Source organism: Rousettus aegyptiacus, unplaced genomic scaffold (genome assembly GCF_014176215.1).
Source record: "Rousettus aegyptiacus isolate mRouAeg1 unplaced genomic scaffold, mRouAeg1.p scaffold_m13_p_4, whole genome shotgun sequence".
NCBI classification, from domain to species: Eukaryota; Metazoa; Chordata; class Mammalia; order Chiroptera; family Pteropodidae; genus Rousettus; species Rousettus aegyptiacus.
In genome coordinates this window covers 145,973,729-145,996,119 of record NW_023416307.1, presented here as the reverse complement: position 1 = coordinate 145,996,119, position 22,391 = coordinate 145,973,729, and positions in this window count along the sequence as shown.

Genomic DNA, 22,391 nt, shown 5'->3' with positions numbered 1-22,391 from the left:
CAGTCCAGGTACAGCCAGGTGGCTGTGCTTCAGGCTGCAAGGCTCTAGTCCATGTGTCTCTCATCCTCCTGGGACCAGCTAGATGGAGCACATCTTTTTCATGGCACTAGCACAGGCAGAGCGCAAGCCAAAACGCCAGATGTTTTTTAAGATTCCATGATCCAAGTAAATTATATAACTAAACTCGAAGTCAAAGGATGAAGAAGTACACTCCGCCGATAAAGACAGCGGGGTAAATTAGTGTGTTAGGGCTGCCGTTACACAATGCCACAGGCTGGGTGGCTTACATGAGAGAAAGTCGTCTTCTCACAGTTGTTGGGGCTGGAAGTCCTAGATCAAGGTGCCAGCAGGTGTGGCGTCTCCTGAGGTCTCTCTCCGCGGCTCGCAGATGGCCCCCTTCTCACCGTTTCATCCCCTTTTCCCTCTGTGTGCACATTGCTGGTATTTCTTCCTCTTCTTATAAGAACTTCAGTGCTACCGGATTAGAGCCCCGCCCTTATTACCTTATTTGATCTTATCTACTTCCTTAAAGGCCCTGTCTCCTAATAAATCACGTTGTAGGTTAGAGCTTCAAAATACAAATTTGATGTATTGTGGGGGGGGGGGGATGCACAATTAAATCCATAACACAGGGTAAATAAAGTTTGCCGACCAATAATTCTTGGTCTCGTTTTAAGGATTTTCATAACTTGAAGTCTAACTGACCACAATTTGAAATTCTGATTCTAGCACTTAGCTATAGGACCTTAAGAAGATTACCTGTACTTCCCCACTTATAAAAGTGGAATAATTATAGTTACTAACTCATATGTTTGCTAAAAATTGAATGAACAATTCATAGAAAACAAGCCTGAAGTAACTGCTCAATAAATACTGCTGGTGTGGGGCTCTTTACAGTTCGAAAGCTTTCACTTTATCCGGGGGAGATGTACAGGCTGTGGCATCAGTCACATGCCTTCCCTTTTGGGACCTGGATTCTCTCCTATAGCAAACGCTATTCTCCCAAACCTATCTTTCTTCAATCTGTTTCTGCAATATGGTGGCTCTTTAAAAAAAATTCACTTAACATTTCTCTGCCAATAAATTAGAGGCCAGAAAGAAAGAAGATGGTACACACTTGCCTTTCTAGACATTTTGCAGATGGCTGGCTGCCTCGAAGTCATGTCATGGCTGCTGAGGCCTCAGCGAAATGCTTGTTTTTCATCTGCTGTGTAAAAAGCCTGTGAGCTCAGAGGAGGACCATGAAAGCATTAGGCAGGGCTCCTTGAGAGCATCTCTTGGGAATTCCTTTTAGAGTTAATGATATATAATCTAATAGTCCTTAAAACTTTGCTGTCATTTCTCACAATCAGGTTGGTTAGTTCATAGGCTAAGTGCCATTGAAACCTCAATGGAATGTCTTCCTCTGAGGTCCTTCTCAAAGGAGTTGATCATCTGTCTAACCTCCCCAGGATTAATTCTTTCAAAAATTACTCTTATTTGATGTTTTAGGTGGTTTTTAAATTCTCAGACCCCACACGAAATATGGACAGCAAGCACTGGGGCTGGGGAGCACAGAGAAGGGATTTTTTTTTCTGTTCTCCATGTAGTTACCTGTGTAATGATTGTAATATCCCTGAACGGAGGTAAAGTTTTCCATTTTTAAATGTGAAACGAGATGTTAAAATGAAGTTTTGAGTAAGGCACCAAGATACAACAAGTGTGTACCCCAAAGTTAGCTATCAGATAAAATGCTCTCACTTGTCCTTCTTAGCCACACGTGAAGAATATCAAATTTAATAGAACAATAATTTCCATCCACAAGGAGGTCACGAGTAACAGGAAAAGCAGAAGACACTATATTAATCAAGGTAATTAAAGCCATCTTCCCCAACAGACCCAACACTTCGGTGGCTTAATACAATACAAATGTATTTTATGCTCATATCACACCCAAATATGTCTTGAATGGCCTTCCTTCACCCGGTAGTTATGAAATCTAAGATATATGGTCTTCAAAGTCAAAAGACTGATGAAGGACCATGTGGGATGATTTCAAGGGCCAGAAGTGGTACATATCACTTCTGTCCATATCCATTGACCAGAACCTAGTCACATGACCCCAGTCTAACTACAAGGGAAGCTGGGAAATCTAGAGCAGCACACAGATATTTGCTGAGTGTTAACAGTCTTCACCCTAGTTAAACAAATAAATAATGGCAATGTTATGAATTAAGTACACATTTGATTAATGGCACAGGTTTGGCAGTGGCACAATGGAGGAAGTAGTAAATTCCGTTTGGGCAGGTTGGAAAGTTTTACGGAAAAGGAAACGATTGATAGGTGTTCTAGAAAGAGAGAAATAGCAAGATAAAGAGAGAGATAGGCAGGGTATTTTCAGGCAGAGCCATGGATGCAGGAAATACATGACAAGTTTAGAGACTGCACTAAATTTGGCATGTCTAGAGCACTGTGTACATGGGGGGTGCATGGAGGAGGGACTGGAAATGTGAGTGAGACCCAATTTTGAAGTTAAGAGGAAATTCTGGTGCTTGGACCTGAAGTCTTTACCAGGCATCAAGAGGAAGTCCGTACCCCAGAGCGTTGCCAGATCTGTGAATCAGGGGCTTGTGACCCTCAGACAATAAGCAAGGCCTCCTAGATTTCTTGCTTCCATGATAAAAAGACACAATGACCACTGTAGGCTGCTTCAAGGAGCGATACAAGGCTTCTTTCTCCCATTGCAGCACCATGAAAAAAAAAAAGAGAATGAGTTTGAGCATCAGATATATCTGGCCTCAAATGCTTATTCTACCACTATTGGGCAAGTTACTCTCTAAGCAACAGTTTTTCTACAATGAAAGTAACAATGACTCCCAAAGAAAAACAGCATGTAGAGGGAGCAAGATGCCGCTTGTAGACTACAAGCATGGCATGTGGCAATGGGCCTTCCAAACATATTATTAGCACTTTCCACCCTTTGTCGGGCCCAGTTCTTTCTCCCTTTCTTGTACAGTTTTTCATGGCACAATTGGTGTATTTATGTTGCTTGCAAGGCACTCTTTCTTTGAACAGAGGTGTCCTTGGGCTCTGTATAGGTTGAAATAAAGCTGTTTACTGCCTTAACCCCCTGCTCTGATACAAGCCCTGGACAAAGATCTTTAATGTTCCTGGAATCAAGGGACCTCTCAGACTCTCCTTAAAGCCAGACTAACATTGGAGTCTAGAAGTCTTCTCAGATCCATTATCTCACTGCATATCGACAATCACTTTTTGAAATAGACAGTAGCATTCCCATTTTACAAATGAGGAAAACCACAAAGGGATTTGAAAGGCAAGGCCAAATGTATTCCATTTTCTTTAATACAATTCTAATATTCTCCCTGGTATAAAAAAATGACTACCTTGATTCCTGCCTTAAAAGATAGTAGGAGAAGATGGAGATATTTTGCCAGGAAATGAGATGGCTCTAAGATAAAAATATACATATATCTAACTAGTTTCTTCCATAAATACTCTGTAAAGCAGATATTCTCAAAGCACTAAGCAATAAACACCAAACTCCAGAGGAAAAATACAGAAGACATAGCAGACCCCATTGCTTTCGCTTGTACTGAACTGAAATACACCGGGCACAGGATTAACAAGTAAAGAAACAGGTCCCTAGTGTTGTAGAAAGAATGACTCTCCTCCTTTTTGGTTAGTATGATTTTACTGAGAAATCACATAATTCGAATATATTTAGATACAGAAGACGTACAGACACATACATACCTATGCATGGATATAAACGTGTGCATGTACACACAGACATACCCCCAATGACACTAACTAGATCCTATACTTTTCTGTTTTGCTTTGTTCTAGCATAGGTGCCAACAGTAAGAAAATGTTGAAAGAGGATGTTTTGGATAATCTGACCCCCCTCTTCTTCTTTCAAAAACAGTAAATAATGAGGCCTAGAGGGTACAGCATTTCATGGCCAACAGCCCTGAGGCAAGGAGCATTATCGCCTGCCCTATTCCTTCTACTGGCTCCCATAGCGGAAAGTGTCAGGTCCCACTTAAATCCTCCCAACCCGCCTTGAGGGCATCTGCAGACTGTTCCTTTATGTGCCACTCTCTTGTCCCAGGAGTGTGCTCGGCCTGGCTCAGAACAAGTGAGAAGTAGCAGGGAGTCAATGCCCCAAGAGTTATCCTCAACACTGAGATGTGACAGGTGCTGGTGAATAAACACCCCGGCTCCCTCGCTCTCAACAGGACAGTCTGGGCTGTGCTGCACACAGCCTCTCACAAGGTCTCCCTCAGAACGGAGCCCTAGTTGCCCACGGCAGTGACTACTTACCCAAATCCTCATTTCAGGATAGGCTTGCAGGGGACCCAAACTACAAAAGCTCCCAGTTCCCATGCCACCAAACCAGGTCCTCAACTTCTGACAACTCTGTCCCCCCTGCTAAATGCCCTGGGCCCTGGCATGTTTCTCGGCCATTTCCAGAGGAAATGGTAGCTCTCTCATCTGTGCTGTAACCATTCACGTTTTGTCTCCCCTAGCGGCCTATCGCAGGGATTCTGTCACGTGTCCAGTGCAGCACTAGGACAAAGCAGGCATTCAACAGATGACAGGTGGGTCGTCTCGTCCCCTCTCTCTGCCCAGCGCATGCACATCTGCAACACGTCTGGCCTGGTTCTGCAGCCCTGGCATCTGTCCTCAGGAGCTGCTTATGGGCTGTGGAGGCACCAGGCGTGGGATCCAGGAGACCCTGTGAAGTAGCCCACTGTACTGTCACTGCGGACACACAGATGGACAAACTGACAGACCCTTGGCCACTGGTGTCCTCTGTCACCATGGTATGGTGTGCCTAAGAGGAACCTGCCTTGTTCTGAAGCAAAGAGGTTGGCCACAAAACCGCTCCTCATCCACCTGTTCCCAGCTCCTCCTCTCGTAGCCTCCCTGTGTGCGTCTCTCACCCCCTAATGTCCTTGCATGGTTTCAAAGAACACAGTCCTCAGCTTCCTCAGGATGAGGCTGTCCTGCAGCTGGACTCCGAGACACACTGCCCTGCCTTGGCGGCCAACACGTCCAGTGAACAGGAAAGTTCTCGTGAATATCTCAGAAGGTACTGCAGCAGCCCAGGAGTGACAAGAACCCCACTGCTCCTCACCCTTCAGTGGACTGTCTCACCTGCTTTACCTAAATGACTTGTCAGGCCCAGGCCCTAATACCCACGATCATCCCCAAGCCTGAGCTCCCACAGCCAAGCTGGCACTGCAGGGTAATGCCTTTCTTACTGGACCCCTTGAGAACAGGAAGGGTTGATCATTCCTGTCCCCACTGCTGATCACAGGGCCAATTACACATAAGGCACCTCGTACATGTTGAATGAGTGAGTAAGCAGAGCTTTCCACACCAGGGGGACCTAGGCCTTAAAATGCAGGTACCTCTTAATGAGGGGACACAGTGACGTCATTTCACCCAAGAACAGTGAGTCTCTGAAATGTAAAGAAGGGGACTCCTCCGCGGGAGAAGGGGTTCACAAAGGACAACTTGAGGATAACAAAGGTATGCTTGGCCTCATTCGCATACCTTAGCCCTGGGACGAGGCCAGGGGACTCGAATCGGGTTGGATGGTGCTGAGAAGGGAGAGGATGACATCTTTCAGCAGAACATTTCTTCCTATGCTAAAAAGGTGAAGGACTCTGAAGTCAGACAGAATCTGATTTGCAGCCTAGCTGTTCTGAGGTTGCTCATGAAGGACTCAGAAAATGCCAAATCACAGTAGCAAAGAAACCCTTGGAAATGAGCTTAGGCCTGCTGGCATCTCTGATTGTTAACTAGTCACAGTGTGGTTTATCTCAAGCCTGTTTGAGGCCGGTGGGGCGGGGGGGGGCGGGGAATGAACAGAAGGCCATAGCCACACCAATGGAAACTTCCAGATGAAACTTCAACACTGTGGAGGGAGGGAGGTGGTTTCTCTTCACTGAGTCAACTTAGAAAATTGTTTAGAAAATTTCCTAGCAGGCATCAGCAGGGGCTTGATCTATGGATAACTCTGAGTAGGGATGTTTTAATGAGATTCAGAGTAAACACCATAAAGAAAGTCACCATCACAGCTAGGGAGGAATGCTGGCCTTCCAACACACCTGGTGGAGACCGAACCTGGCCAGCGGCACACAAAGCTGGCTCGCAGACATGCGGGAGTCTCACCACAGATTTGGCAGTGCCGTAGCTAAGCTGTGTCATGGAAATAAAGTTTCATATGAAAGTCCATCAAAGGTCTCCTAATCACATGTGTGCAGCGAGATCCTTCACCATTCTCCATCCATTTCCATTTCTATATTTCTTTTAAAAGGGTGGGGAAAGTAGAGCCACTTACAATGTACCAGGTTCATACTTGGTGCCCTATGTGAATTATCTCATTTAATCCTCACAACAGCCTGAAGTAGTTAAGTAGTGTAAGGTCATATGTATCAGTCAGGGTTCAGAAAGGGAGATAATACAGAGATTATGAAATATAGGGCAGGGAGTAAAGGCCAGTGAGAACCACTTTTGGCTTTGAAGAAATCAAAATTCTTGGATCACAGGAGACCCCAGCCAATGCTCTCACCTGCATGCCACACTCAGGTGAGGGTTCCAAGAGCTCACCTGGAAGCCACTGCAAAAATCATGTCCCTTATATGTTTGCATGGCTACCCACCCCAATCACAGGGCAATAAATGCTTCTCCTCTTCTCTTTCTTCCAAGCCTGCATGAATGTTTTGCATTGGTGGGATCCAAACCAGAGGGCCTATAAAATATAGTTTTCAGCCTTTCAGCCCCTCCCACCCCCAAATAAAGAAGGGCTCAGAATCAACAGGCAATACCTCACATAGAGAGGTGCCATGGTGCTAATCTTATTACTGAAGCAACTGAAGTTCCAAGAAGTGCAATTATTTTACCTAATTCCCCTCTGCTAGTTTGTGGTGAGAATGGGATAGGAATACGCCTGAGTCATTTGCTCCCAAAATCCAGAAAAATTTTTGTTAATGTGGAGACACAAATTCATCCATCTAGGTTCTGAGAGGACATTTCTGTGCTTGGGTGGCTGCTTATCCATCAACCTTGCCATCATGAGAGAGATAAATATGGTCCCTAGAGTGAGGTTTTCCCAAAAGCCATGCAAGAGTCTATTTGATGTTCACCCAGAGATCAGGAAGAGTCCAAAGGCAATAATACTAAAACCTAAAAGTAATGCCAAGTATTATCAAGAGACTGCAAGTTAAAACCACAGTGAGCTGCCCCTTCACATCCACCAGCACAGAAACGGGAAGGGTTAGCAAGGACGTAGAGCCTCCCAATTCTCAGGCATTGTCGATGGACATGTAAATTAGTACAATCACTTTGAAAAAATAATTTGTCACTCTCTCTTAAAGTTAAGTGTGTTCACAACCTATGAGCAGGAAATTACACTCAAATAAGTCATGGGAATGTAATGTACAGCATAGGGAATATAGTCGATAATATCATAAATATGTACAGTGACAGATGGTTTCTAGACTTATTGTGGTAATCACTTTGTAAGGTGTATAAATGTAGAATCACTATGCTGTACACCTGAAACTAATATAATATTGTATGTCAAGTATAATTAGAAAATAAAAAATTGTACTCATAAAAATACTTCCTGAAGAAACTCCTGCATTTGTGCTCCATAATATGAAACACATATAGAAATGTTTATAGTAGCATTGCCCTTAGCGGACTAAAACTTGAAGCTAACCTAAAGGCTATTAATAGAATGAATAAATAAAATAGATTATATTCATACAATGGACTATTAGCACCAGAAATGTATGAATTAAAATTAGACTTAGCAAGATGTATGAACTTCAAAAGTTTGATGCCGAAAGAAAAAAATAAAGTCACAAAAGCAGTATTATTTCATTCACATAAGAGACAAAACTAAATAACATACTGTATGGATTACATATGTATGTCATAAAATTATAAAGAAAACCAAGGTAAATGTTAATTTAAAATGGAGAATAATAGGCTATTTTAGAAAGAGACAGGAATAGAATGAAATCACGGGGGTTCAGTGGGGCTTCTGTGGTCTTGATAATGATGTGCCTCTAAGTAGGATAGCAGATTCAAGAGTATTTGATTATTTATTATCCCTTACACCACATCATATATGTTATATACAGACTTTTATGTGTTATAATGTATTCCACATACAAAGAAAGTTAACGTCATAGTGGAGATGATCTGCCAGCCTCTGTCTCTCCGCAGTTTCATCCAGCTACAGTTTGGAACTGAGGGTCATCAGTGAATAATAGCCTGTCCATCCCCATCCCATTCTGGTCTATCAAATGCAAACTTATTCACTCTCTGAGACAATATAAATTTTGCTGCAGGCATAAGAACTCCATCCCCAGAATTCCACTTTACTACCTCTTACTTGCCAATTCAACAATGCAGAATAATAAACCACAATGGTTTAGAGCTTGAATTTTGGAACTCGATTTGAATTTTGAAACCTAATTTGAATTTCAGAACCTGGGTTTGAATTCCAGTCCTGCCACTCACTATCTGTGTGACCTTGGGAACATTACACAACCTCCATGTTTCCCAGCCAGAAAGATAATTCTTATCTTAGGGTTGTTTTGAAGATACAATGAGTTAATGCATGTAAAACACTTAGAAGAGTGACTGGTATATAGCATATATGAATATCACTGAATTATTAATTTTTTACCATTACTTCTCATTTTTCTTCTTGCTATATTTGTTGGTCAATCCATCCTTGTTTGACACTGAGTCTCAGTAACTACTATCTACTTAGTATCATTCTTAAAGATAAGGATCAGCAAACTATGGCCTGTGGGTCAAATAGGTCCAATTGCCTATATTTATAAAGACAGTTTTATTGGAATATAGCCATGTCCATTCAGTTATATATTATTTGACTACTTTCATGCCATTGTTGCAATAGAAACTGTATTACCTGCGAAGCCTATCTGGCCTTTTACAAAAAAAAAAAGAACAAAAGAAGTTTGCTGGCTCCTACTTGAGGATGTGGTTGAACTCTGCTCTCCTGGCTTTGACCTTGCCCCACTCCCATAACTTCTCTATCACAGACCCAATTCCAACATCAGAGGTATCTGTGCTCCGACCTCAGGAACAGGAACTAGTGAAGCCAAGATAGTTTTTCTGTTCTTGGGATGGAAGGACCATGAAGTCAAGTCCACCTTCTGCCAGCCATCTCATCATGAGTAGAAGACTGGACACATCACATACCCAAACCATTCCCAGCCAAGGCAAGGCAAGTGATAGCAGACTCTGACCCTAAGGTTTTACTATCTCATATTAGAAAATTTCAGAGTAGTATGTGATTACCTCACTTTGAAATAGAACATGTAAAAAAGTATAACTATGCCAATAATATACATCTATAAACTATACAAAGATAAGTATTAACTATTAGCATAAGCCAGACATTAAAATGTTAGAAATCTTAAATATTACCTATTTTATCCTCCTAAGACAAAGCCTTTAAGGGAATAATTAAGAAGCCATGTGATTCCTCGATATGTCTTAGGAGGAAATAAGTTGATAAGAGACAAGCATCTATTTTTTTATGTTATCCCTACCCACTGAGCTGGTCCCCATGACCTCACCCACCCAAGACAACACACCTACCTCGCAGTTCTAAATGAGAAGTCTTCCTTCCAATAAGGATGAAGGATGACACAAGGACAAAGACTGAAAAAGAAACCAGAAAGGATGCAAAGACAATGAAATTTAGTATGTCACCCTTTCTCGCCCAGGGAACGAAAAAAACAGGAGTGCCCTCCTTTGTGTGCTATTTTGGTCACATGTGATTAATAGCCTGTCACACTGTCAGTAAAACCCAGACTCCATCAAACAGACACACATGGCAGTGCTTCGTGCCAAATAGGGCACATTTCTGTGCAAAAGATGCCAAGAAGTTTCTGCAGTGTGTGTGTGTATATATATATATATATAGAACACATACCTGCCACTGGCATCCCTTGATCCTGAAATACTGCTGAAATTTCTCTCCCCACACACACTCCCAAAGTATGTGTGTGTGTTCCCATTTCATTCAGCAAGCAGCTGTGAAAGCTATTATACTGCCTACATAGCAACAGAAAAGGATCTGGTAAGTGTTTAATGAGAGGGAGGTGTGATAAAAGAGATAGGGCAGTTAAACCGGGTAACTTAGGAAAGAATGAGATAAAATAATGAATGTTGTTGCTATGGAAACCAGGTCATACATAGTCTATGATCTAATACTGCTCTGTCTATAACATTCTATATTCTGAGAAATGGACAAATCCTATTTTTTTCACTCATGAATATTATCTTTATAGATATTAACGGTCTAGTCAAACTACTTCATTTTCTCTCCCATTAGTAAAGCAATACATAAATGAAATATAAAACATGCCCTCTGGAACAGAACACAAAGCCCTTCATGCATCCTAAAAAGACTCTATAATTTATTTTTGTTCCTTATTAAATTGGCAGTCATATTTCTCTTTTCTTCCCATAAATATTCTATCTTCCAAGCCTGATCTTAAAAAATATATACATACATGAGAACACTTAATTGATACTTCTCTGTAAAATTTGGCCTTGTAACCAAATGTGCCCCAACTTTCTGTATCAAAAGAGCCCTTCCAATAATCATCCCTGGAAATTTCTGGGCTGAACAATTCCCCAGTGAGAATTTAGCACATGGAATTTAAGGTGACTTTAAAACACATATTACAATACTAAAATAGAAATTAAAATAAAAATTCGAGACTCAAAAATGTAAATCTAAATGAAAGATCAGTTCTTAACATCCTAGTTGTTCCAGATGAACTGACAATTTGAGCTTCCTGATGGTCAGAGCAAAAGAAAAAAGCACAAAGAAAAAGAAATAAATGAACAAAATACAGCATTCTTTAAAAATAAGTCATGCTTTCCTTAAAATTCACTATTGAAAGAAATTGCTCACTTGGGGGTTCATATATGGACCACTGAGAGATACTGTGCATGGTAACCCAGTTTCAACGCAGTGATGCACTTCATTAAGACCTTCAGGTATGAAACCAAGGTGCATCCTCTGAAAGCAGTCTGGCAGGGTAGGAAAAGAGAGGTAATGAAGGAGAAGGAAGGGGAATAATAGAGAGGGGCTACAGAGTATGTAGATTTGTCCCACTCGATCCAAGAATTACAAAAATTTTTAAGAACAATTCTCACACATTTACTTCCAAATACTCCTTATTTCAACTAACCTTTAGTTAAATAAGACTTGGAAAACAGAATTTTTTTAAATATCCTGATCTAGAATATGGATCTACTCTGAGTATTATTATAATTATTATTATCATCGATAAGCTTTTACGAAAATGGAGGAACAAGTTCAATACCTTCCAACCAGCTCCCAGATGATGGTGTTATTGCAAAGCTGTTATTACAGAAAAACAAACTGAAGATGGTTCTAAAAAGTTCATGCTGCAACTGTGTCATCCTAAAGAACTTGGTCCTGTTCATACTCTATCAAAGGCAGAGACCAATAATGCTCATCAGATCTTCATGGGCTTCTCTACATTTCCCAGTCTCATTTACACTTAGGTTGGGGCAATACAGCTGAGTTCTAAGCAAAGGATGAGGACAAAACATGATGTAAGCCATGTTTAAAAGGTCCAAAGTAATCCTCCAACATGCTTTCTTCCCTTGCTATGGCAACCTTATGCACCATATGTTCCAAAAGACATGGCTATAGCTAGCTGTGATAGGAGCAAAAAATCAACTTTAATCTTGCTAAGCCACTGAGACTTCAGGGTTTACCTACTGTGAGTAAGCAGTGATTACCTGGATGACCAATACAGTAGCCAACAAACTGCCTTTACCATACTATACGTCATTTTTAAAATCAAGTTTTATTCATTTTATTATGAATGCTATATATTTTGGTTAAATGTCCTTTGTAAAGATATAGACTTAAAATTTCACAAGTTTTAACTACTACACTATCTTTAGACATAATTTATTCATTCTTTCTCTTTCTTTCTTTACTGACCCACCATGCCTGCTTAACATAGAGAGAAAGTATATAGTTAGAAAAAAAGATAAATATAGATGTGACAGATATAGAAGAATTCAGGGAAAAACAGGTACAATGCTTAGATATGTTTCTGTAAGTTTCAGATGGGCATGACTTTTGCATTTACTTCAACCAGTGATCATGGTAAGGCCACCCATGTTAACTTATATAAGGCCACCCATGTTAACTTATAATTGTTGGCATTGAGTACTGAGAAGCAGACTAAGATTAGCTTTTAGAAAGTGGGAAGTGTTTTAACTCAAATGCAGCCATTCTATTCCAGAGCCTGCATCTGAATCCCCACTCTCTCTGCTCCCTCAACTTAACTGATTACCTTTCACTCACTCAATCGACTTTTCCAAAACCAATTGTTGCTTAATTAAAAAGATTAGTGGTATGTCATTGTTGTTTCTTTTCCGTTTCCCAACAACTTGCATTTCCTTTTCTGTAGACTATTTTTTTTAAAGGATATTTATCTATGTATTGATTTGTAAGAGCTCCTTATGAATTAAAAATATTAATCTTGTACCTGTCAAATTTGTTCAAAAATATTTTTTTCTCTTTTCCTTTAATTTAATTTAAGGTGACTTTATTTTTTTCTTTAAATTTTTATGATTTCTGCATAAAGTTCTTGTTTACTCCTAACATAAATACATGCTTGCATTTCCCATGTATGCTAATAGTTTGCTTTTTTTTTTTTTTTTTTTTTTTTTTTACCTTTATATCCTTTGTCCACTTTGTGTTATGCTTAAGGAGGCTTTGGACCCTCCTTAATTTTGTTTCCTTGAGTGTTTTTGTTTTTCACAATAGTCAGCTTTTGCAATAATATTAACAAACAGCTGTGCTTTAGCTTATGTTTTGCAGTGCCTTTTTATTGTATTTGGGTCAGTTGTGGTAATAGAGCAGGGAGAGAAGACAATCTCGACTTAAGATGAGAATGACTCTAGTGTTTGCATTTTAGGTATGATGTGCATGTTTAAGTCAGACATATTTTTTATTATATGCCGGAACTATTCTAGTCCTGTTTTACTATAATTTATTTTAAATCAGCAATCGTCATACATTTTTCCCTTACGAACATAATGCTTTGTGATAATATATATATATTTTACTATTAAGCCATTATTAAATTGCTACAATAAAATCTACTTATTCATAGCACATAATTTTTTATATATATCTGATTTCATGCAGCCACTGCGTGTTTTTAATTTTGCATTTCCATTTTTGAGAGAGATTGGTCTGCAGTTCTCTATAGTTATAATAGTCATAAGAAAAAAAAAAAGGAAAAACTTGTTTTTTGTGTGTGCTAAAACATTTCCAGTGGCATGAGAATTCCGTGTTCTAAAACTGTTTGAAAGAACTCATTCTTAAAACCATCTGGATCTGACATCTTTCTAGGGGTTATTTTTAGAAATTTTTCATAATTTCAGGTTCTATTCAGTTTTTTTAGAAATTTTTCATAATTTCAGGTTCTATTCAGTTTTTTCTCCTATAATCAATAGGTTTTTATTTTGCCACCTAAATTATTTGTTTATTCATATATTTATTTGTACTGGCATGTATTGACATACAATTCTACCTTTTCTGATATGAGTATATAAGCATATACAAATAACTATTTAACTACATCTCTTCAATCATTCCGAATAAAGTATATTGCTATTTCTTTGTATTTCCCTAATCACCTTCATGAGAGTTTTGTCTGTTTTATTGGTCTTGATTCTAAAAAAGAAAGAAAGAAAGAAAGAAAGAAAGAAAGAAAGAAAGAAAGAAAGAAAGAAAGAAAGAAAGAAAGAGTAAAAAGAACAAAAACTCTAGTATTTACTTATCTCTCATTTTTATTATTTTCATACATATTTATTAACTTCTACTTATATTTTCATTCAGTTCTTCCTTGGCTAGGACACAATTCAAGATACAAATATTAAATAAAGTCCATCAATCCCATTACTGATTTCTCTATTCTGTTGTCAACTTAATATTTAAAATATTACATCCTATTATTCCTTTGAGTTTTCGATTTTTCTCTTTATTTTATACATCTGCATAATTCATCAGCTAAAGTTTTGTGATTGTTATGTTTTCATTTGGATTTTGCCATTAGCAATTTACTGTATTCCCTTATGCAGAATTAGTTTTTTGATATAATTTACTTCTAATATCAATGCTGTTTCCTTTTGTTTAAAATTGAATATAAGTTATGTCCATTCCCTTATTTTTAAGCTTTATTCTTTGTTTAGTGGCATCTACTGGGGAACTCATATAGTTGGATTTCATGCTATTTCACATTTACATTGATAGGTAGGTTTAATGCTCCTACACATCTTTTTCCTTTATTATCCTGCAAGAAAATTTTAAAATGGGAGAAATGCCAATTAAAATCAGAATGGGAAATGCACACTCAAGTTTTGTGTACACAAATGCCCAAAGAGGCATGTGTGTGTGCAATTGTGCATGTGTGCACACATCTGTACAAGTATGGCATGTGTGCAGTCTGAAGCCAAAGAGACTGAAAGGTGACCAGAGCAGACCGACACAGACCGAGCAGAAAAATCTTTCTCCTAGGGCATGTTCTTAAGCTTCTGGATGCTGCAAAGGGTTGCAGTCCAGCATAACAGATGTAGCCAGAACTGATAAATATGCTGAGCTATCATACTTCCTCTGAAGGAGAGGCATATGGGCAGCACAGGGAAGACACACCCTAGAGATTCAGAAGGACAGGCAATAGCTAACTGAAATAAAGGACTGAAATCAAGACTTAATGACAAGGTTATACTTCCAGGAGCTGCAGAATTTTGCTTTATATCCTGTGCCTATAGGTCTCTAGTTGTAATAACTGAATAAACAATTATGGCTTCCCTAAGTCTTTGAATCATTAAATTTTAACAGTGTGAAGGCCTTCCTCAACACAAGATCCTCCTGGCTAACCACCAGATCTCAGTGACTGTGCTGAATTAATCTTCTGTTTTTAGAAAGAGCGGCAAAAATCGCGCCTCGCCCAAAAGAGAAGGTGGAATCTGGGCTTTCTGAAACATGTTACAGAAACACACTGTTTTAGAATTCGCTATTCCATGGAGGAGTTCTCTCTCCTTCTGCAGAGGAAGACCAATGCCCCATGACAGTAGAGAGACTAGGAGCTAGAACACACCTGTTCCCCACATATATCCAAAAAATCCAAAAGAACTACATGGGTTTTCTTTTCCTCCAGCAAGGTATAAAAATATGTCTCTTTTAAACGAAGAAATATTTTAATATAGCCCTGGGATATTCACACAGGTTTTCGAAAGTGAGTTTAATTTGCTCCCCACAGGGAAGCATTTATATTTCTTAGGCATCCTGCTTCCACTTTTTATGGGTTGCAAGTTGAGCTCACCTGTTCAATCAGCCTATAGTTATAGGTATCAGGAAAAAAAAATGCTTAAATACATTTCAGATGTCAATGGGCATCTTGGGAGGGGAGCATTATGAGTAAAGAGCCATCCTTACACACTGGTGGCCTTCTGAGGCTGTTGCTCTTGTGGAGTCCACTATGACCGTGTTGGCAGGTGGCCTGACAATCTAGGAAAGGACCCACGCTGGCACTGGTCCATCTCACTAGTATCACACTATTGGCAGCCTGAGGGTGTTATCATCCTGCCGTGGCCCAGTTCCAAAGGCCTCTGAACACTCTATCAAGAACTACTTTACACCGGATTCTCCTTCTTAACGGTTTTATTACAAATGCAATGTAGTAAATATGAAAATCAAGGAATATAATAAACAAAGACTGAATGAGGCACAGGTGTTCCATGCAGGTCTCACCAAAGCACAATAAAACCAACCCATAAAGGGGTTTAGATACATCACTTTCTTCTCTAGCAGATTTTTACAGTCTCCTCCTACAGCCACATTCACAAAAGAGGAAAAATTGGGAAATCAGATATTGTGTTCTCAAATGCTGCCCAGTTAATAGGCTCTGGAAGACGTGGGGATTTTGTTTTTCTAGGGAAGTAGCCAAAAAAACACGCTCTTTTGTGTTTTCCCCAGTGAGGTCATGAGTAGAAGCCCTACACATCAAAAGCGCAGATGGTAACACTGCCGAATGTTTCACACAAAGCCCGATTTGCTACCTGTGTGTGTGTCCTCAGCCCTGCTTTGAAGCCACAGAGAGCCCATTCAGAGCTAGACGAAGCCCGCCTTGCTTTCTCGACTCCTAGCCCCTGGACCGTTTTAAAATGCAGCTTTATCCCACCTTTCAAACACCAAGGTCAGTTTCCAAGATCCCCTGTGATACACAGACATTGCATGATAAAGCTTGGCCTACATATGAAATGTGCATTTCTCCCATCCATTCTGCTAGCTGCAGCTGGTTATACTACCAAGCTAATGAGGCCAAAGCCTCCCACATTCCCACCTCAGAGGGTTTTCAGGAAAGATTGCCGATTCAGTTCTCTCAGATCTGTTAGAAATTGTCACATGGATATGTAGCACAGATGCTTCAGCAGGGGAAAGTTCCTGCATTAGTCGGGGACTCAAATATTTCAGCTTCAATGTCCTTCTGATGGAGCCACTATCAATGAACATATCTGCAATAAATCCATCAATCCCTTTATGAAGCTTACTTCTCCATCTTGGCTAAGGGCCAAAGTAAGGCAGATAGGTCAAGTAAAAGTGTAACTGGATTTCAAATAAGTAGAATAGTTAATGGAAAGTTTTACCTCCCCTCTGGTCTTGGGTGATGAGACATTTTTTTCGTATAGAGAACTAGACAGTGAGAATTTATGACCTGGACTCTTTACATCTTTAAAGCCCATCAGTCAGAATTACTTCTAAAAAGAAATCTCTTGGGTCACTACAGTCACTAACACTCCTTGTTTCAGGCATGAGATCATTATGTAAATTTTGTGACTTAAAAACAAATAAGCAAACCCCAAACTTGGTAGATTCTTCTTTGTTGTTACTAAGATCAGCAGTAGTATTAGCGATGATCGAGCTCCGAAAATAACAGGAATACAGGAAAATATCAATAGAGCAATTTTTCTCCAAGGAACAAACAGCAGTCTCCTGACACCATGAACTTTAGGGCTCCAAAATATGCCAAGAAGCAGACTGATCACTAGCCTTTGGAAGGCATTCTTCCTGTTTGAAAAAGAACCGTAGGCTAGTCATCACACAGCTCTTCGGAGCCTTGAATGGGGCCTCTCCATAGCTTAGTTGTAGTTTGTTTACACAGCTCCTCGGTGAAGGTTAACAACAAGGTATAAAATGATACTGCACACAGCCCTATGCACCTCAGCACTCCAGGAATCAAAGTGCTGAATGTTATAAGAGGCACAGAAAGAAAGTGGGAGGCGTTTATAACAGTGTGGACTTAGACTCCAACACTGACACTCTGCTCTTACCAGGAATTTTCTTTTTAGGTCAAATTTGAGTCAAAGAAAGTGAAGCACTTAAATTTCACTGGGTGATCATTGTTTCTAGAATGATCCAACAAAATGCCAGCACTCTGTCAACCTATAGCGTTGCTTGCCATCTCCCCCAGGATGTCTCAAGAAAGAAGTCAGAAAACATAGTTTGAGTTTCCTTAGAAGAGAAATAGCATCATGATACTTAATCATACACATGAAAAAAACTGTTTGAGAAATCTATAAAGAGATTTTTAGTTGAAGAGAGAAAGGAGAAATATGCAGCTAAGAAATCTGCTTGCCACAGTTCAACATTGAGGACAGTGTACTTAATTTATAGATAAGAAAATCGAGACCTAGGAAAGAAAGGTCTTGCACTGAGGGATGCAGAATTAAGCCCTGAGAAATCCAGAGCACATATTGGAAAGAAATGAATAAAGTTGATTAAAAACCCATTCACCAGAATGGCTAAAATGAAAAAGAGCACCATCACCAAATGAGAGCAACGGAACAGGAAAAGTAGATCTCTCATAGTGTGTGCCACTGGCGGGAGTGTAAATTGATACAAATACTTTGGGGAAATGTTTCGCGTTATCTACTAAAGTAGCACACCTGCCTATTCTATGACTCATCAATTTGACTCCTAGGAAAATACACACAAAAAATGTATAAGTATGTTCACTAAAAAACATACACTAGAATGTTCATAACTGCATCATTCACAACAGCCCTAAACTGGAAATGCTCCAAGGTCCATTAAACAGAGGTAATACAGTCATGCAATGGAATACAATGCAGCAATAGTAATAAATAAATAACCGTACACAGAAGCACCGGTGAAACTTACGTATTGTTAAGTAAAAGAAGTTTGAAACAAAAGATTACATACTGTATAAGTCCATTTATTCAAGTTCACAATCCAGTATAACTAATCTATGGTGATAGAAGTTAAAATAGAGGATAGTTTTGAAGAGAGTCGAGAGTGGACAGAGTCATAGAGAGGCTTTTGGAGAGGTTGAATTTCTTGAACTGATTATTTATTACCTAGATGTACTCAGTTTGCGAAAATTAATCACGCCGTACACTTAGATTTGAGAACCTTTCTGTACACTGTATACGTAACACTGCACTAAGATGCCAATTTTTAAAAATTGACTACAGAGATGGTGATAGATATTGAAGAAACAGATGTTACTACAAGAATCCAATAATTGAACTAAAGAAAAATTTCTGGACACAAAGAAGAAATTGAATTTGTAGATAAAAAGGACAGTAACCTCCCCTCCCCTTAAAAAAATAACCCACAATAAACACCATAATCATATCTTACCAAAATCATTGAAATTCAAGGGTAAGGACCTATGTAAGGGAGTTCAGCTTCTGGCAATGGTGGACATGTAATTCAGAACAACCTTTCCACTGAAGACAACTAGTGGAAAAGTTAAAAGAAATACATTTTAAAAACACGTTGGGAGGCACTGAAAAGCTAATAAGGTGGTAAAGAATTATTATCACAAGATCGGGGAAAAGTCAGAGAGAGAAGGTGATGAGCCCTCCAAGAGAAGCAACTTTTGTCGTGAGGATTTTGCAAATCCAGAGAAGACAGTGGAAAGTGCTAGCATCTAGACTGGGTAAATGATACATAAGTGCTTGTTTTGTGTGTTGTGGATTTCTCTGTCTGTGAGTTACAATTCAAAACACAATGGCTAAAAGGGAAATAGCAAATCAGCATTCCATAAGGAAAAAAAAAGTTGATCTCAGATTTATCCAAAGCAATACTATCAAAGCTAGAAAACAGTAGCTAAGTAGCTCAAATGATCTGAAGGAAAAATACTCCACAAGTATTCCTTCAAGTATAAAAGCAACAGACAGACATTCTCTAGTGTGCAGTAGCTGTGGGCCTTTCTTGTAAAAACTACTAGAGGATGAAATTTTGCTAGTAAAGAAATCCATCAAAATATATACAACAGGAAAGGAGAAGCCATAAAACAAGGACTAGTGGTTAGCATTAAATTCATTTAATTATACAACTTAGTCTAAGCAACTGTAGAAATTAATGAGATCACTGGTTCCTTTAATTTCACTGCAAGTTTATTTCTGCTAAATTAAAGAAGAATTATGTTTAATACTTTCAGCAAAAACAGCATGTGCTTTATGAACCCAATCTTTGTTCTCTCTCTATCTCTCCTGCTACCTATATGTATATTAATGAAGGGATATCTGAAATTGTGTTTATCAAATATTAAAAACAGTTGTTTCTGGGTTAGTGCTGTTTCAGGTAATTTTTTTCTTCTTCACATGTCCCATTCCACCACATTTTTTTATTTTTAAAATGAATGTATGTGTTTATGAAAAAAGTCCCTTTTCTTTCAAAAAAATAAAAAATAAACTAGGAACAATATAAACAATATAAAGTCTATACACAAGAGTCAGGTAAAAAGGTATGTTTCTCTTAGCGACACTAAAGGAGATAGTTCAACATAGTCAGCATTCGATGAGCATATAATTTAGCAATCAACAAGATAACTGAGAGTCAGCATGTAAATTATTCATATTTTAATTTTCTACTGTTTGCTTTTTTGAAATATTTATTTCTCTCTTTGAAGCAAACTCATTCAAGAGTCTAAGATAAAAAGTAAAATTTTGTATCAAACTGAGTTTAAATCACACATTGAAAATGTAGGTTCAACAGAAGAAATTTCTGATAGTAGAAAATAGTCAAAGCTATCTTAAACAGTTAAAGAACTGTGTAATTTATTAAGTTTGACTTATATAAAATCACATTTTTCTACCCAACATATCCACTCCTAACACATACAGACTTCTGAAGTAGGCCAAAAGCTGCTATCACTTGTGATGCTCTTTTTTCAGTGCTCGTGACATCTAGTCAGGGGTTGCTATAGTAATCCCACTCCTGAAAAATCAAACACATCCTCCAATTCACACAGTCCCATGGTCTCCAAAGTGCTGACTATCTAGAATCCTTCTGGCTACCTCTCTAGTCTTTTTACCTTTATGCTCACCACATTCATTCATTCTTTAGTTTACTCATGGAAAGGTCTAGGAGCAGGGCACTGAGCTAGGTAGGCCACATAAATGAAAGACCACATAAATGAGTTTTCTGCCATCAATGGGTTAGAGTACCACAAGGAGAAAGGCGCACGAGAGCTGTCTATGATACATGTAATAGAAGGACACACTGGCCCCAAGAGTTGGGGCATTGTCCAAGCTGGGGCAGTTGGGAAAGGCTCCCCCAAGGGTTGATAGGTGAAATAAATCTGAAAACTATGACAGGCAAATGCAGAGAAGTGTACTCCGGATAAGAGAGTGTAGGATGTTTGTTCATCTAGTCTGCTGTATTCGAGAAGGAAAATAGAGAAGGCAGAGAGGAGGCCGCGGTGGTGGCCCATGAGCCAAAGCAAAACGTACATCAGATTGAGAGGCACCAACAGACTCCAGGCCTCACACGATTCCATCTGAACATCACTGCCAGATCATCTTTCCAAAAATGTAACTCTGATTTTCTCATTCCCTTGATTAAAATCTGTCAGCAGTTGGCAATTAAGGTAAGTACCTTTGAATAAATGACCATCATTTTCTCCTTTCCAGCAGACTGATGGACACTGTTCCACAGTCTAAGCCTATCATCCATGATGATAATGAGAAGGGGGCAGGAGAAAACACCAAGGAAAAAATTAACATTTGTCTCCTCATATGCCGTAATGTTAAACTAAAAGTCCTAATGCGTGCACATATATCCCTAAACGACATTGATCGCAAAAGTTGACCTGTTGGAACAATAAGACTTTTAAAATATAATCATACAACACTAGTTTGACTAAATAAAAGAAATTCTAGTCAAAACTAGTTTATGAAAGTTTAAGGTAGATTTAAAATTTCTCCCAAGGGAGCATAGGCCCTCATCACTTCTGAATAAATGGGGAATAAAGGACTAAGTAAAAAACAAACTGAAATGTAGACCATTTTTAAAGGAATATTACATTATTTCCAATTAGGAGAAATGATCAAAAGACTTGAGATAAAGCCTGATAGACGTATTGTAACAAGTATATATAATCAAAATATTAATTTAACTACCAAAAGGAAGGTCTTGGAAATGCAGACATGCTTAAAAACACCTTTTAGTAGTTAAAGAATCTCACTGCAGCTTTATTTCTTCCACCTATTCTGGCAAGACCCATGCTCTTTGCGGATATATATGTTTCAAGCATAGTGATTGGCCCTGGGGGTAGAAAAAGGCTTGAATGTGCCCTACTCCTTTGGGAACTCCATCCATTCAATTCACATAAATTAGCACACTTTCGATTTAATGGAAGCAAAATAACTAAGTTGTAGTTCACTCTCCAGTGATCTTTTCATTACTCACGGGCTAAAGATGCAATGACAAAATAACACAGTCTTGGAGTTCTGAGGGAGACAGACATGATTCTTAACAGAAATCTGATTGGAACATTATCAAAGATATGAACACGACACTGTGGTAACCAAGCTGATGCATCTCAAGTCTTTTTGTGGATATTAGGAAAGACATCCCAAAGAAGCTAGACACTGAGCTGAATGTTGAAGAATGAGGAACATTCTCAGGCAGGCAAGGGCAGGGAGGGCATTTAAGGTCAAGCCCATGCTCTGGGGTCTGAAAGGTAAAGTGTATGCCTTACCACAGAGTGCAGGAGACCAGAAGCACCTAGAAAAATCAGGCAGAATCAAATCATAAGCCCTGGGAACATTTTTGGTTTTGCTTTTTTGAAATGTTCACTCTAGCAAGATTAAGAAGTCAGGAGGACAGTGAAGGATGAGACCGAAGGCAGAGAGTCAGTTAGAAAGTGTCAAGATCAACCCCGCGAGAAACAATGAGGGCCTGAACTCTTAAAGATAAAATGTTGGAAACTGGCCTTTTTTAAAATAAA